The following is a 12,901-nucleotide window of genomic DNA, read 5'->3' as shown; positions in this document are numbered from 1 at the left end:
ACCCCCTCAAACACAGAATCTGCCCCAATGTCATTTGGTCTGAGGACCCATAAAAATTGTCTTTGACCCTGTCTCTAATGACAATCACCGCTGCTATGTGTCACATCTAAGTCAGCTGTTTTTGATGCAGCCTTAGGTATTTTCTCAATTGCTTCGTAACAGCATTGTTATTACTAAGTTAAAAAACAATCTCCACCTTTCTGCTCTATTCAAAGGCCAAGGGCGTGGGGGAAATCTGTCTACCTACCAGCTGGGCAGTGCACATACAAACACACGCACACACAGGTCTACAGACCAAACAATCACCAAGAAGGAAATACGTTTCATTTTGCCTTGTCCAGAAGGACTTGGCAAACAATGGGGAGACTGAGATGGGAAAACACCAAAAAGCTGCTTGAAGTGCTTATTTGTGTGTTTAAAAAACAAAACAGGGAGCTGTGAGTGGCTCTGGATTGCGCTGTGTTGAGGTGAATATACAGTCATATTAAATGAATGAGCTTTACTTTCTGCATCTCCTCCGGCCATATTTTCTCTCCCACACCCAGAGCTACTTTCTTCTTACTCCAGATTTACAAATGAATGACATAGAAGGCAAAATTATTTTGACCACAGTGATGCCCATTTTTCAAATTGCATGAAGAGGGAGATGCCTGTGAACAACTGCTGACTTAGGATTAGCTCATGAATTAGTAGCTTAGTATTGAGAAGATGCAGGTCACTCTTCTGGTGGTTTCTTTTCTATGTTTTCAACATCTGGATAATCAATTAAATCTTATTTAGCTTTTATCTGATCACCTGGCTTTCCTGTAGAAAATTGTAACGTATATGTATATGTGTAAATGATTCACTTCGCTGTACAGCAGAAACTAACACAACATTGTAAAGCAACTATACTCCAATAAAAAAAATTTTTATTTATTTTATTCAAGTATAGTTGATTTACAATGTTGTGAAAAGCTTTTTAATTCACAAATGAAAATGTATTCTTCAAAGGTATGCATTTCATTTCTTTATTTTTATTGAAGTATAGTGGATTTACAATATTGTGCTAGTTTTACATGTACAGGAAAGTGATTCAGTCATATATGTATTTTTTTCAGATTCTTTTCCATTATAGGTTATTACATGATATTGGATATAGTTCCCTGTGCTATACAGTAGGCCCTTGTTTATTTTATATATAGTAGTGTGTATCTGTTAATCCAATACTCCTAATTTATCTCTCCCCCACTTTCCTCTTCGGTAACCATAAGTTTGTTTTCTGTGTCTGTGAATCTGTTTCTGTTTTGTAAATAAGTTCAATTGTATTATTTTTTAGATTCCACATAGAAATGATTATCATATAATAGTCGTCTTTCTCTGTCTGACTTACTTCACTCAGTATGATAATCTCTAGGTCCATCCATGTTGCTGCCAGTGGCATTATTTCATTCTTTTTTATGGCTGAGTAATATTCCATTGTATGTATCAAATATATGCAATTGATATTCAAGTCTAATACCAATGAGTTAGCTATCATCAAAGAATAAAGCACAGTCTTCACTGGTGAGAAATGCATTATCCAGCAGGTGAAACAAAGTTAATAGGGATAAAAAAACAGCAAGTGATAGAAAAACTATGCAATCAATACCTCCTGTAACATCTTGGTGGCTACTTGAGTACGATAAGATTCAGAGGAGGGGGGAGTCGATTCAGGCAGGAGCAAGCAGAAATGTTTTCAAGCAGGACGTGGGCTGCCATCTGAACCTTGAAGAACCAAGGAGGTTTGCAAAGGTGGAAGGGACAGTGGGCGGGCTTTCTAGGTTGAATGAAACAACATGGGGAGTGGTAAGTTTTTCCTTTGGAAGTAGAGCATAAAAGTAGATGAATATCAGATTATTTATTGACAGGGCCCAAGTATTCCAAATCAATAAAAAATAACCTCTCGAAAAGTAGCAGAGCCTAGGAGAGACTGACCAGACAAGCTGAAAAGTTGTAGACTTGTGATGGGTTTGTACCCACATGGATGGTGAGAGGCACATAGGAACCTCATCTCTCCATCTTGTTCACCACTGTATCGCCAATACCTAGAACAGTGTCTGGTCCATAGTAGGTGCCCAACAGATTTTTGTCAAATGGATGAATAAATCTTGGAAAGACTCAAAGTGAGACCTGGGCTCATACACTTCCAAGCAGAACCATTTCAGACCTACAGAGCTACTGTTATGTTTGTTTTCCTGAATGGGTTGGTCTTCAGTGGTGTTTGCTAAGAATACAAGCCCATTTGCCCATTGGAGTAAAGGTGAAAGAACTCAAGGAATGTTCTCTTCCCTTCAGAAGTATGTGAGAGTAAATGTCCTTTTCTAAGCTGACCTGTTCCCTGCCCATGCCTGGAAGCTTGAAGTTTGACTGCTCACTACAAAGTCTGCATGACTACTAATGTTAATAAAGGTCACACAAGTGTTCAGCCCTTTACAAACAACTCAATTATTAATTTTGCCGGAATCATCTGCACACTCTGAGGGTTGAATATGTATGGTAGAGTTTATTGTGCATGATGGCTCCAAACCTAGTCAAATCCCCTGACTGAGCTTCAACTAAATACAAAGGAAAGATCTGTCCCAAGATTTACAGGATATATTTGGAAGGAGGAAATGCTCCAACTAAGAAAATATGGTGAGTTCATAAAATGAAAATAAAAAGGAGACCATGTTTTATTCCTTATCCTAGAACTAAGGGTAACTGTGATATTTCAGGGTTGTTGTTGGGTTTTTTTCTGAAGATGGCCCTTTCCTCTCCTTTCCTCTCCTTTCCACCTTGATATTTTACTTCTGACAAATGGAAGAAAGTAAAGAGATTCTCCCAGTACAAATCTCTTTTTCCTTGTGTGGTCTCATAAGCTCTTCAAGAAAAGAGGAAGGTCAGTGTCCTCCGTACAGTAATCCCCAGTGTCTGCACATTGTTTTCCTTCTAGGAATACAGAACCCTTTGCAATTTCTCCACAACGTGCTCTCAGTAGCAGTAGAAACAGAAGTGATTTCTTTTTTCCCTCCTTTTTACTTTTTTTTCTCCCCCTCATGCCTCCAACATCCAATAAAGGTTTTGTTTTGTTTTGTTTTGCTTTGTTTTACATATTTGGTTGTTTGTTGGACAGCTCTCCCCTGTCCCTATCTCCCTTGGAGATGAGCTGAGAATGAAACTGGAAGATTTCCTAGGGGCTTCTCAATGCCTGTCTTTGACTTTTCCACTCTGGGGGGAAGAACAACAGTTACCTTCTCATTCAAGAAATTCAGCCTGGAAGTGTGACTTCCTGAGAGTGCGTCCTCATGCTCCTAGGAGGTAGTTCAAACTTCTTGACCTTCTTGTCTCTCCATTGATTGTGGGCACTAAGGTTGGGGAAGTGAGGATGGAGTTTTGATGCCTGAAATGGCTGCACAGACTGTGAAGGATGTAGGTAGACCCACCAGTAGAACCATCAACCAGGAAGTCCACGGCCAGTATGTTAGTGGCTAAGTGATGACATTTCTTGCTGAGGCTGAATGAACAGGTTGACAGGAAGACATTAACCAAAGTAGACTAATGTGATAGATCCCAGAAGGCATCTTGGTAATCCCTCCCTCACCAGCCTTTCGGCGAGTCTTGAGTCTTGAATAGTTTTCGGAGCAGGAAGAACATGGGTTTTGAGGTGAGAGAGTCCCTGGGTTTAAATCTCACTTTTGTCACTTTCTAGGTGAACTTGGTCTCTGTTTCTTCATCTACAGTACCGAAAGGGTAACTATAAGGAGGGTTAAGTGACATTTTCTAGGTTAAGAAACTAGTATTGACAATTGTACCTGGAACACAGAAGATGTGCAATAGAAGTCTTGTTGACTCTAAAAGCACTGATTTTTAATAAGATGTGCTCTGAGAGGACTGGACAAGGTGGAGGTGATAACTATGAACATCACTAAGTGATGGCACAAGAAAAATGCACTTGTATCTAGGCAACTGTTCAACCAGGAGCCAGACCCATGTCTTAAAGTGATACATATGGACCCTAACTCCCGGTCTGCTTGCTCCCCCTCTTCCCCCTGGGAATCTTGTAAGATAAATGAGCACATGTAGGAACCATATGCTATCATGTACTGTTGTTTATCCGAAAGAAACGTTTGCAAAGGAAGAGCTGGACTTCAATAGTGAAGTCTCACCTCTTGGCAGTAGAAGCTGCTGGTCCCTGCCAAGATAATGTCAGATCTTGAACAAAATTACTCATTGCCCATTTCTGTGTCTACAGTGTATTTTTGCACATGACCATGGGTTTATCAGCTGCGCTGGAGGGAGAATCCGAGTTAACACTTTGATTTGGGGCTTTACAGCATTATTGGGCTGGCAGGGAGATGAGAGAAGAAGGGTATGTGTGTGCAGAATTAACATTTCCCCACCTTCAGGGCCAGCATCACAATCTTCTAAATATCTGCTATGATGACAATATCAGCAACTTTGAGAAAGGTATGAATTTTTTGAGAAAATAACATGTATCCAGACCCATTTTTTTGTGAATAATTCAGTAGCCAAGTAGAACAAGGCAGTTTTTATTTTGAAAATTAGGTATAACTCCAAAGCTCTAATGTTATGAGATCTATTCCCTCTGTATTTCATACCTGGTTCAGTCTCATAGAAATTTTCCAAATCTCTTCTGTGATTTTTTTGAAGTAAACATCGAACACGAGCTGACAAGGGAGAATACATGCACATGTAAAGTGGATCCCATTTGTGTGGAAGGATAAAGTCTTGAAAGATATATTCCAAAAACAATGATTATTTACTGTGTGTGGTGGGGGAATCGGGGGCGGGGTACTGGGGAGGCAAAAGTAAAATAAGGAAATGGATTTTTATATCCTATCTTATGTATTTTTTTATTTATAATAAAATAAAAGCTAAAAGTGATTATAGCTAACATATATTGAGCACATACTATGTTCCAGGAATTTTGCTACATGTGTTATTTCATTTATCGATACTTCTCACAACAGCCCTATAGGCAGTTCCTATCACTGTCTCAATTTTACCATTGAGCAAATTGAGGCCTTGGAGGGACTAAATCACTTGCCAGAGGACACAGGGCTAAGTGCAAGAGCTATGCTACAGTGCAAACTTGGAGTCCAGATTCCATACTTCCTGCCACGGTACTCAACTTCCTCAAATGAATAAAGTTAAAATTCCTTTTTGGGAAACAAAGAATCAATCTCACTCACTCAGAGTCACACCTCTTATACATCTTATGCTCTATACTTGGAATGTACACTTTGTTTCATTTAGACACTCAACCAAATGTCTGTGACTGTACTACATAACCCCTCCCAGCACCTGCAATGCCACATTGGGCGGGGGAGAGGCAGGAGGGAAGAGGGGCTGGAAAAAGACATCTGAGGCTGGTGACCAGTCTTCGTTAAAGTAAAAAACAAAAAGCAAAGAGAGATGGGCTAGAAAGGCATTGTAATTTAGGAACCTGAGAGGCCTGTACATTTGGAAATGTCCTAAGCGGAAGTTGTGGTAATGCTTTTGATATTCTTAAAGTCTATTTTATAGTAACAAGGGAAAAATAATTAGACATTTCTTTTGGTTGTGAGTCTTCAGGATTCTTCCCTGTAAAGCCTTCTTTGATCTGGACTATTTTTCTTTCTACTTGTCAAGGGTCATTAAACTTTTCTATAGGATAATGAACAAGAAAAAGAAATACACATCCAGGGTCCTTCTCTCCTTCACAGCTGCCCATAGCCTTTCTCCTCAGCTTTAAACAAGTATTTTGTAAGCCACCTCGACAGAATGCTCCGATATGAATGTTCTGCATGGTTAAATCACTGACACACTGACCTTCATACCCTTGAATATTGGGTTTCTTTTCCCACTGAAAGAAGAGGAAGAAAAAAGAAAATGTATTGAACTCCTATAGTATTCAGGCATTAAACAAGCCTGAACATGATGACAATAGATAATTGTCATCTTTCCGATTTTTAACAAATAACTAGAAATAAGATAGCCTGTCCAAGGTGGTCAATAGCAGGACTGAGATTTGAACCCTTGTCTCTGGACCTTGAAGATTGTATCCTTCCTCTAAGTGCACTACTTTGGGGCAGTGACAATATCATATAGAATTCATGCTGCTTTAGTAACATCAGCATTATTAATATTAGTAATAGCCGGTATTTGTTGGAGGCTTACCAAATACCAGGCAGTATGCTGAGAATTTTTAGGCTTCTCTCATGAACTCCCAACAATAACTTTACAAAGAGTTATTACCCTTAGCTTACAGATGAAGTAACTGGGCTTTGGGAATGGAATCAAGTTAATACCGTTAGTAAGTGTTGGAGCCAGGCCTCAACCCCTTTTCTTTCTTATCAGTTCTGTTACATTACACATCGATCATTAACACTTCTCTGCTCGCACCAGTACCAAGACTGTCTTGATTCCTGAGGCTCACGGAAGTGTTGTCATTAGAAAATGAAACAAAAAAGTCCTCACTCCCTGCCCTACCCTCCTGCACAGGGCAAGGTTTATTCAGATCCTAATCTCCTGCCCTCAGCCTGAAACATTCCCCTTTTGAGTTCTCTAAGTCGGTGGTCCCCAAATCTGAGTGTGCATCAGAATTCCCAGGAGGGCTTGTTAAAACAGCGCTACCTGGGCACCACTCCAGAGCTTCTGATTTAGGAGGTCTGGGGTGGGGTCCAGGAATTGGCATTTCTAACAAGTTCCAGTCATGCTGACGCTGCCGGTTGGAGATATAGTTTGGGAATCATTGCTCTAGTCTAAAAGAAAGCAGGGCAGGTGCACTGCATGTTTGCAGAATTTAATATGCAAAAAATTGTCAACATAAATTTTGAAAGTGATTCCATGAATGTGACTTCTTCCATATTCCTTTGAAAGCTGATGGGGAGGGGGGCTGCATAACATTCCCCGCATCAGGTGACATAGAGGACAGGTGGCGCTGGCTCCCCACACCCAGCCTACTTCAGGAAAACAAAGTCACATTATCACCAGCACCAGGCAAAACTTTCATGCCACAAAGAGTTGTTCTTGGCAGTGCCTGGCTGTGTGTTGTCATGGAATCCACAGCTGCCTTGCCGTGCCCTACTGGGGGACATGGCTGAGATCTAAGAACCAGGAAACCTTATCCATAAAAGCAATGTGTCCCTTGGCAACACATCACACTGGGGCACTCCTCTGCTCTGGTTTCAAGTGTCAGGTCAGAATTCCAGAGGGGTGTTGCCTCCCATCTGGCTGGCATAAAAGTAACTGTTGGCAATGCTTTATCTGTGATTCCTACCCAGCAAGATAAGGTCTTGCCAAACCCACTTGGTACTCTTTGGTGATAAATTTCTCTTCTCCCAGGGTGTTACCTATGAGGAGACACAGAATCAGAGAAAGTCAGGACTGGAAGGGATCTCTGAGCTTATCTAATTAATGCAGATCTGTGGTTTTACCGATGGGAAATTGACCCACAGAGAAGTGATTGAGGCAAACTAGAGGTGGGCCTCCCAAGGACTCCATCCCAGAGAGAACCCTCTACATAAGCCCCACGGAGCCCATCAAGGAAATGTACATGGGCACATTTTTTTTTAGGATCAAGCCAGGTGAAATGGAGACAAATTACAGAAGAGTTTGTGGTCATCAGTGGGCTCTTCCCCCATCACTTGTCCTTTTCTCAAGTTCTAACCCTTCCCTGACCTTGCCCGGGTTATCAGGAGAATCTGGAGTCAAGTGTCTGGATAAAGTACTTCATGGTACAGCCTGAGGGTCCAATATTTATCCCAAAGCAATAAATCTCTATTCACAAAATATTAGGAATGGTTGCTGCTTGCATAGAGTGAAGCCAGGAGGGTTTCTGAACAAGGGAAGTGAGGCAGAGTGGAGTGCTCTGGACCCTTCCTGCTGCGTGCAGCTTACCCAAACTCTCCGAGTCCCAGCTTCCTTATCTATAGAAGGGGGAAAGTAATATGCAACTTACTGTGTTGCTTTGAGGATTAAAGGGCATGATCTATGCTGAGTCTAGCACAGAAACTGGAATCCCGAGGGCTTTGGTCACCGCTGTTCCCTTTCCTACCCTTTCTTTCAATAATGTAATAGGGAAGAACAAATCTGACTCCATATTGACTCTGTCTCTTTTATTTTAATCTTTGTATTCTATTGCTTTTGCTACAAGTTAATCACTAAAGGGATGTTGCCTAAGGCTTAAAGTATACATAATGGCCCATCCTGCTGAACCTTGCCTCCCATGCCTGAGGATTAAGCTAAAATACCTTTGTTTGGCTCACAGGAAACATCCTGACCAGGCCAACCTAGGAATGGCTGCAGGAAAGAAGAAATCAACACATCCCCTCCGGAGTCTGGCCGGAACCAGGAAATATTTGCAACACTTAACATTTTTTTTGCTTTACATCCTCACCTTCCCCTCTTGGCTCTATAAAAGAAACTAGCACCCAAATCTGGGCAAGATGGGTCTTTGGGACACCAGGCCACCAACCTCTTGGTCTGCTGGCTTTCCGAATAAGGTCACTATTCCTTGTCCCAACACCTTGTCTCTTGATTTATTGGCCTGCTGTGCAGTGAGCAGTAATGATGAGCTTGGACTGCATAACACTAACGCAAGCCCTGGAAGCAAGGAGAGGCTGAGGAATAAATTGCAAGCAGCCCTGATCTTTCCCGATTAATCTTTGAGGACCTAGTAAATCTTTGCTCTGAATGAAGTCACTATTTTATGTTTCTTTTGTTTTGTTCCCTCTGCCCTGAAGAGTTAGGGTAATTCGTTCATGGAAGGTCATGTATGACAAAACTGTACAAAATCTGCCAAACCATTTTCCCCCAAAGTAAACAATGAATCCAAATATCTAGGAATATCCCCAATCTATTTGGTGCCACATACTTGAATTAACTTGCATTTGCCCAAGTTACCCAAGGTATATCCTGTTAAGACAACCTACATTTTAAATAAAACACTGGTTTTCTAGCAGGCGAAAATCCCCTGCCAACCATGGCTAATTCCTGCTTTGCTTAAAAGCAGCCTTCAACTATTCGTCAGCACCCTTGGGCTTAAACCCAGGAAACAGAGATATTGTTTCCCAACCCCAAACAGAGTTATTATGTTCTTAGCTCCCTAATCTCTTTTACTAGACAAAACACAGTAACAACACTGTAAATTGTTCCTAATTAGAGTAGTTGGATTAAAACGCCTTTCACCTCGCCACATTCCAGGCTGGATCTCAGGTGTATTTAAGCTTTGAGCAATTTGTCCAGGATTTATTTCTTGGTCAGAGCCCGCCCCCTGAAGTTTAATAAAGGTAAGTACAGCACAGTTTTGCTGCCTTCTTAACAAAAGGCACATTGTCTTTCCTCATAAGAATCATTTAGAAAGAAATAGATTTGGGACTTTTACCAAAATCTGCATCAGGCTGGGAAACATTCTAGGTGCGACAAAATGACCATCCCTCAGCCCCTCTATTTGTTCTGGAAGCATCCAAAAAAACAGGGAGAAAATTAATCTTTCTAAAATAGCTAGTTGCAGATCTGGAAGAGCTTATCCAATATGAGGAATGGCAACATCTAAACACGATTCCGTTCTCTGTATTCAATGTGAAACTTTCCACTAGTGGAATTTCTTACTCTGAGTGCCTATTATATTCATACATTAATGATCTTCACATTCAAACTGCAATGGGCAAGTCGGGCTCTTTATCCTTCTTGACTCTCATCAGTAGTTAACCCAGTTGCTGTCCTTGAACTCCTTGAAATGCTTTTCTTTGCTTCTGGGTCTCATTGTCCTGGTTTCCCTCCTACTTCACAGGCTGCCCTTCTCCTTCCTCTTTACTGAATCCTCCTCCTCTCCTTACTTCTAAATGATGGGGTACCCTCAAAGCTCAATGCTTGGACCTACTCACTTCTTTCCCTGTACCTGCTACGTGATTTCATCTGGTCCCATGGCTTTAACCATAATCTCCAGGGTGAAGACCCTAAGAGTGTATCTCTAGCCCAGATCTTCCCTTGAACAATAGATTGGTATGCCAAGTGGCCTACTGGACATTACAAATTGAATGTTTCATAGGCATCTCCAAGACCTGAAGCAGCTGACCAAGGCTACATAAGCTTGTGGCCAATCAAATCAATCAAGGTGACTTCCTATTTCAGGATGTCCCATGCTGTCTCCAATTATACATACACACACATTAAACCGAAGTCACATGGATATGATTTCAAGAGTCAAATAACTCTATAATTCCCTGCTTCTCAGAGACAAACTCTTTTAACTGATTTAGTTGATTCTTTTGATATTTATTTCTATGTTTCTAAATAACATGACTATATACTTCTTGGTTTCTCAGTTTTATTGATTTCCAAAAACAAAGAATGAATATTTAGATCTCTTTTCCCATCCTCTCAAATATACTTCCTATTCTCCACCTTCCCAATATATTGTTATTATTTTGGTTATATCAAAATCATTTCACGTTATTGGCACTCTGTATGCTGTATTCATAGCTGAGCCAGGTAGTATGCTTAATTGCTCTTCTTTTTCTGCACAACATTTTATTTCTGTTAGGTGTAACTTTTTTTTTACTTGCTTAGATTTCTGTGGTCTTATGAAAAATCCATCCCCAACCTACCTCAAAGTGTGTAGGTCTCTTCTAAATAACACTCAAGTATATCAGGTATCCTATCAATTTCACCTTGCTGAGCAATCTCCCCTGTGGGTCCAGCCTGGACCTGCCCCACGACTGCTGTCTGGCTAGCGACCCCCTTATTCCCACCCTAGATGTTCCCCCTCTCTCTCTCTTCTACTGCATCTTGTGTCCCAAGTCTTTCTGGGCTTATTGCTGCCTTTGGTGCAGTCTGTTCCCCAGTAACCTTTGGGAAAGGAAGTATTGCAGGAAAACGTGTCAAGAATTTCTGCGTCTGAAACTATCTTTATCCTTCCTCACACTTAATTGCTTTTAGGTTGCAATCTTTTCTCCTCAACATTTTGAAGACATTTTCCATTGTTTTCTAGCTTATACTACTGCTGTGAAGAGTCCTGATAATATTCTGATTTGGACCCTTAAGGTAATTCCTACTTTTTCTCTCTGAAAATATTTGCATCTTCTTTTTTTTTCTTCTGTGACCTGAAATTTCACAATAATGTTGTCTCAGTCCATTTGGGCTGCTATAGAAAAATACTGTAGACTGGATGCCATATAAGCAACAAATACTTATTCATCACAGTTCTGGAGGTGGGAAGTACAAGATCTGGTGAAGGTTCTTCCGGGTTGCAGACGTCCGGCTTCTTGCTACATCCTCGGGTGGTGGGAAGGGCTGGGGAGCTCTGTGAGACCTCTTTTATAAGAGCCCGACTCTCATTCATGCAACATCCACCCTCATGGCCCAAACACTTCCCAAAGACCCCACTTCCTACCACCATCACCTTGGAGACTAGGTACTAACATATGAATTTGGGGAAGACACAAACATTCAGATGATAGCATGTCTAACTGTGGGTCTATTTTCACTTATCATACTGGGCATTCTGTGGGCCTTTTCAGTAGAGAAACTCATGACCCTATGTGACCAAAAATTGTTCTCTATTTATTACTTGAATGATGCCCTTCCTTTTGTTCCTCTAGTCTGTCTTTCTGAAAATCCTACTATTCAAATGGTGAAATTCTGGGTCTAGTCCTCTAATTTTTTTCTCTTTCATTTTACATCTTTTTCTTTTATTTCTATTTTCCAGGTCATTGCCTCAACTTTATCTTCCATCCCCTCAGTTGAAGTATTTTAGTGGTTATGTTATTCTATTTTTAGTTCCAAAGATTCTTTTTGTGACCCCAGTATGCCTTTTTATAGCATCCTGTTCATAAAGGCAATGTTCTGTTGGAGGTTAGTATTGATCCCTGCCCTTCCCCCCTCTTTCTAGTCATGTCCCCCCACCCCCCTGCCCCTGCCCAAGCTGCCTTTCTCTGTTTTCTCCTTCATCTTCTAGTCGAGCTCATAGAACTGGATTCTAGGTGACACCATACTGGCTCTTTCTGTTTGTTTTGGCTTGTGCATTTAATACTGGGTGCTTTCCTAGAGAGCCTAGTGGGCTGTGACAGTTTGGCTATACTTTTCAGAGTAGGACATTGAAGAGCTGATTGGAAGGTCTGTGAACAAAGTGCGTATGATGGCTCTTGGCTTCACTGTAGGGTGAGCTGTGTGAACATTTCATTAGCAAACACCCAGAGTCAGTATCTCTCAGTGTTTTCTCCTTGTGATCAGATTCTCCAGAGAGGACCATCCCAGTCTCTTGCCAGGAGGAGGTAAGCCTCGCTGCTGGTGTTATATGTTGACTTTCACTGAATCTCTTTGTTTTGGAGATGGTAAACTCTCCCTCAAATGCTTCTGGAATCTCTCAGTCCCCAAATCCCATTTTTCCCCACATATCCATATATTCTATTGCTAGGATGGAGGAAGGGATGGTTACTTGGTTGCTTGGGGTGAGGGAGGCATCTGAGAGTCTGTTCCCTAAACTGACTGTGAACAACTGTACGGTTTAGTTCCACCTTCACTTCACTTCTTACGGACACTGGTGCTGCCAAGTCTCAAGTCTCTTGGGGGATTCTGCAGGGTAAAGCAGCTTGCTTCTTGGCTGCCCCCGCTTCTGGCTTCATATTTAGCTTTCTTAGGCCAGCTAAGTCAGTTTGCACTCACCCCACCTGCTTTCCAACGTTCTGTTGCTGTTGCTTCCTCCCTCTCTCCTTATCCTTAGTAGTTCAGGTCTGGTAATCCCTTCCTCCTGCTGTTCACACCTTTAGAAATCCCCTTCCCTTGAGTGTGGCCAGGACTTGTGACTCACTTCTAGCCGATAGAATATGGAAAAAGTTATAGGATGTCACTCCCCTGATTACCTTATATTGTACAAGACTCTGTCTTAAAAGCAGAC

The 12,901-nt window shown here is 41.4% G+C and overlaps 1 long non-coding RNA gene across 1 annotated transcript in view; it reads left to right on the top strand.

Moving 5' to 3' along the window:
• Positions 1-8,657, top strand: part of LOC133094445 (uncharacterized) — a 28,855-nt gene extending 20,198 nt beyond the window's left edge. Inside the window, exon 3 of the long non-coding RNA XR_009701466.1 lies at positions 8,273-8,657. This is a non-coding gene — a long non-coding RNA (uncharacterized LOC133094445). The remainder of the gene's footprint in view (positions 1-8,272) is intronic.
• The last annotated feature ends 4,244 nt before the right edge of the window (positions 8,658-12,901 follow it).

The sequence above is a fragment of the Eubalaena glacialis genome, chromosome 7 (genome assembly GCF_028564815.1).
Source record: "Eubalaena glacialis isolate mEubGla1 chromosome 7, mEubGla1.1.hap2.+ XY, whole genome shotgun sequence".
NCBI lineage: Eukaryota > Metazoa > Chordata > Mammalia > Artiodactyla > Balaenidae > Eubalaena > Eubalaena glacialis.
This window is presented reverse-complemented; position numbering and strand designations above follow the sequence as displayed.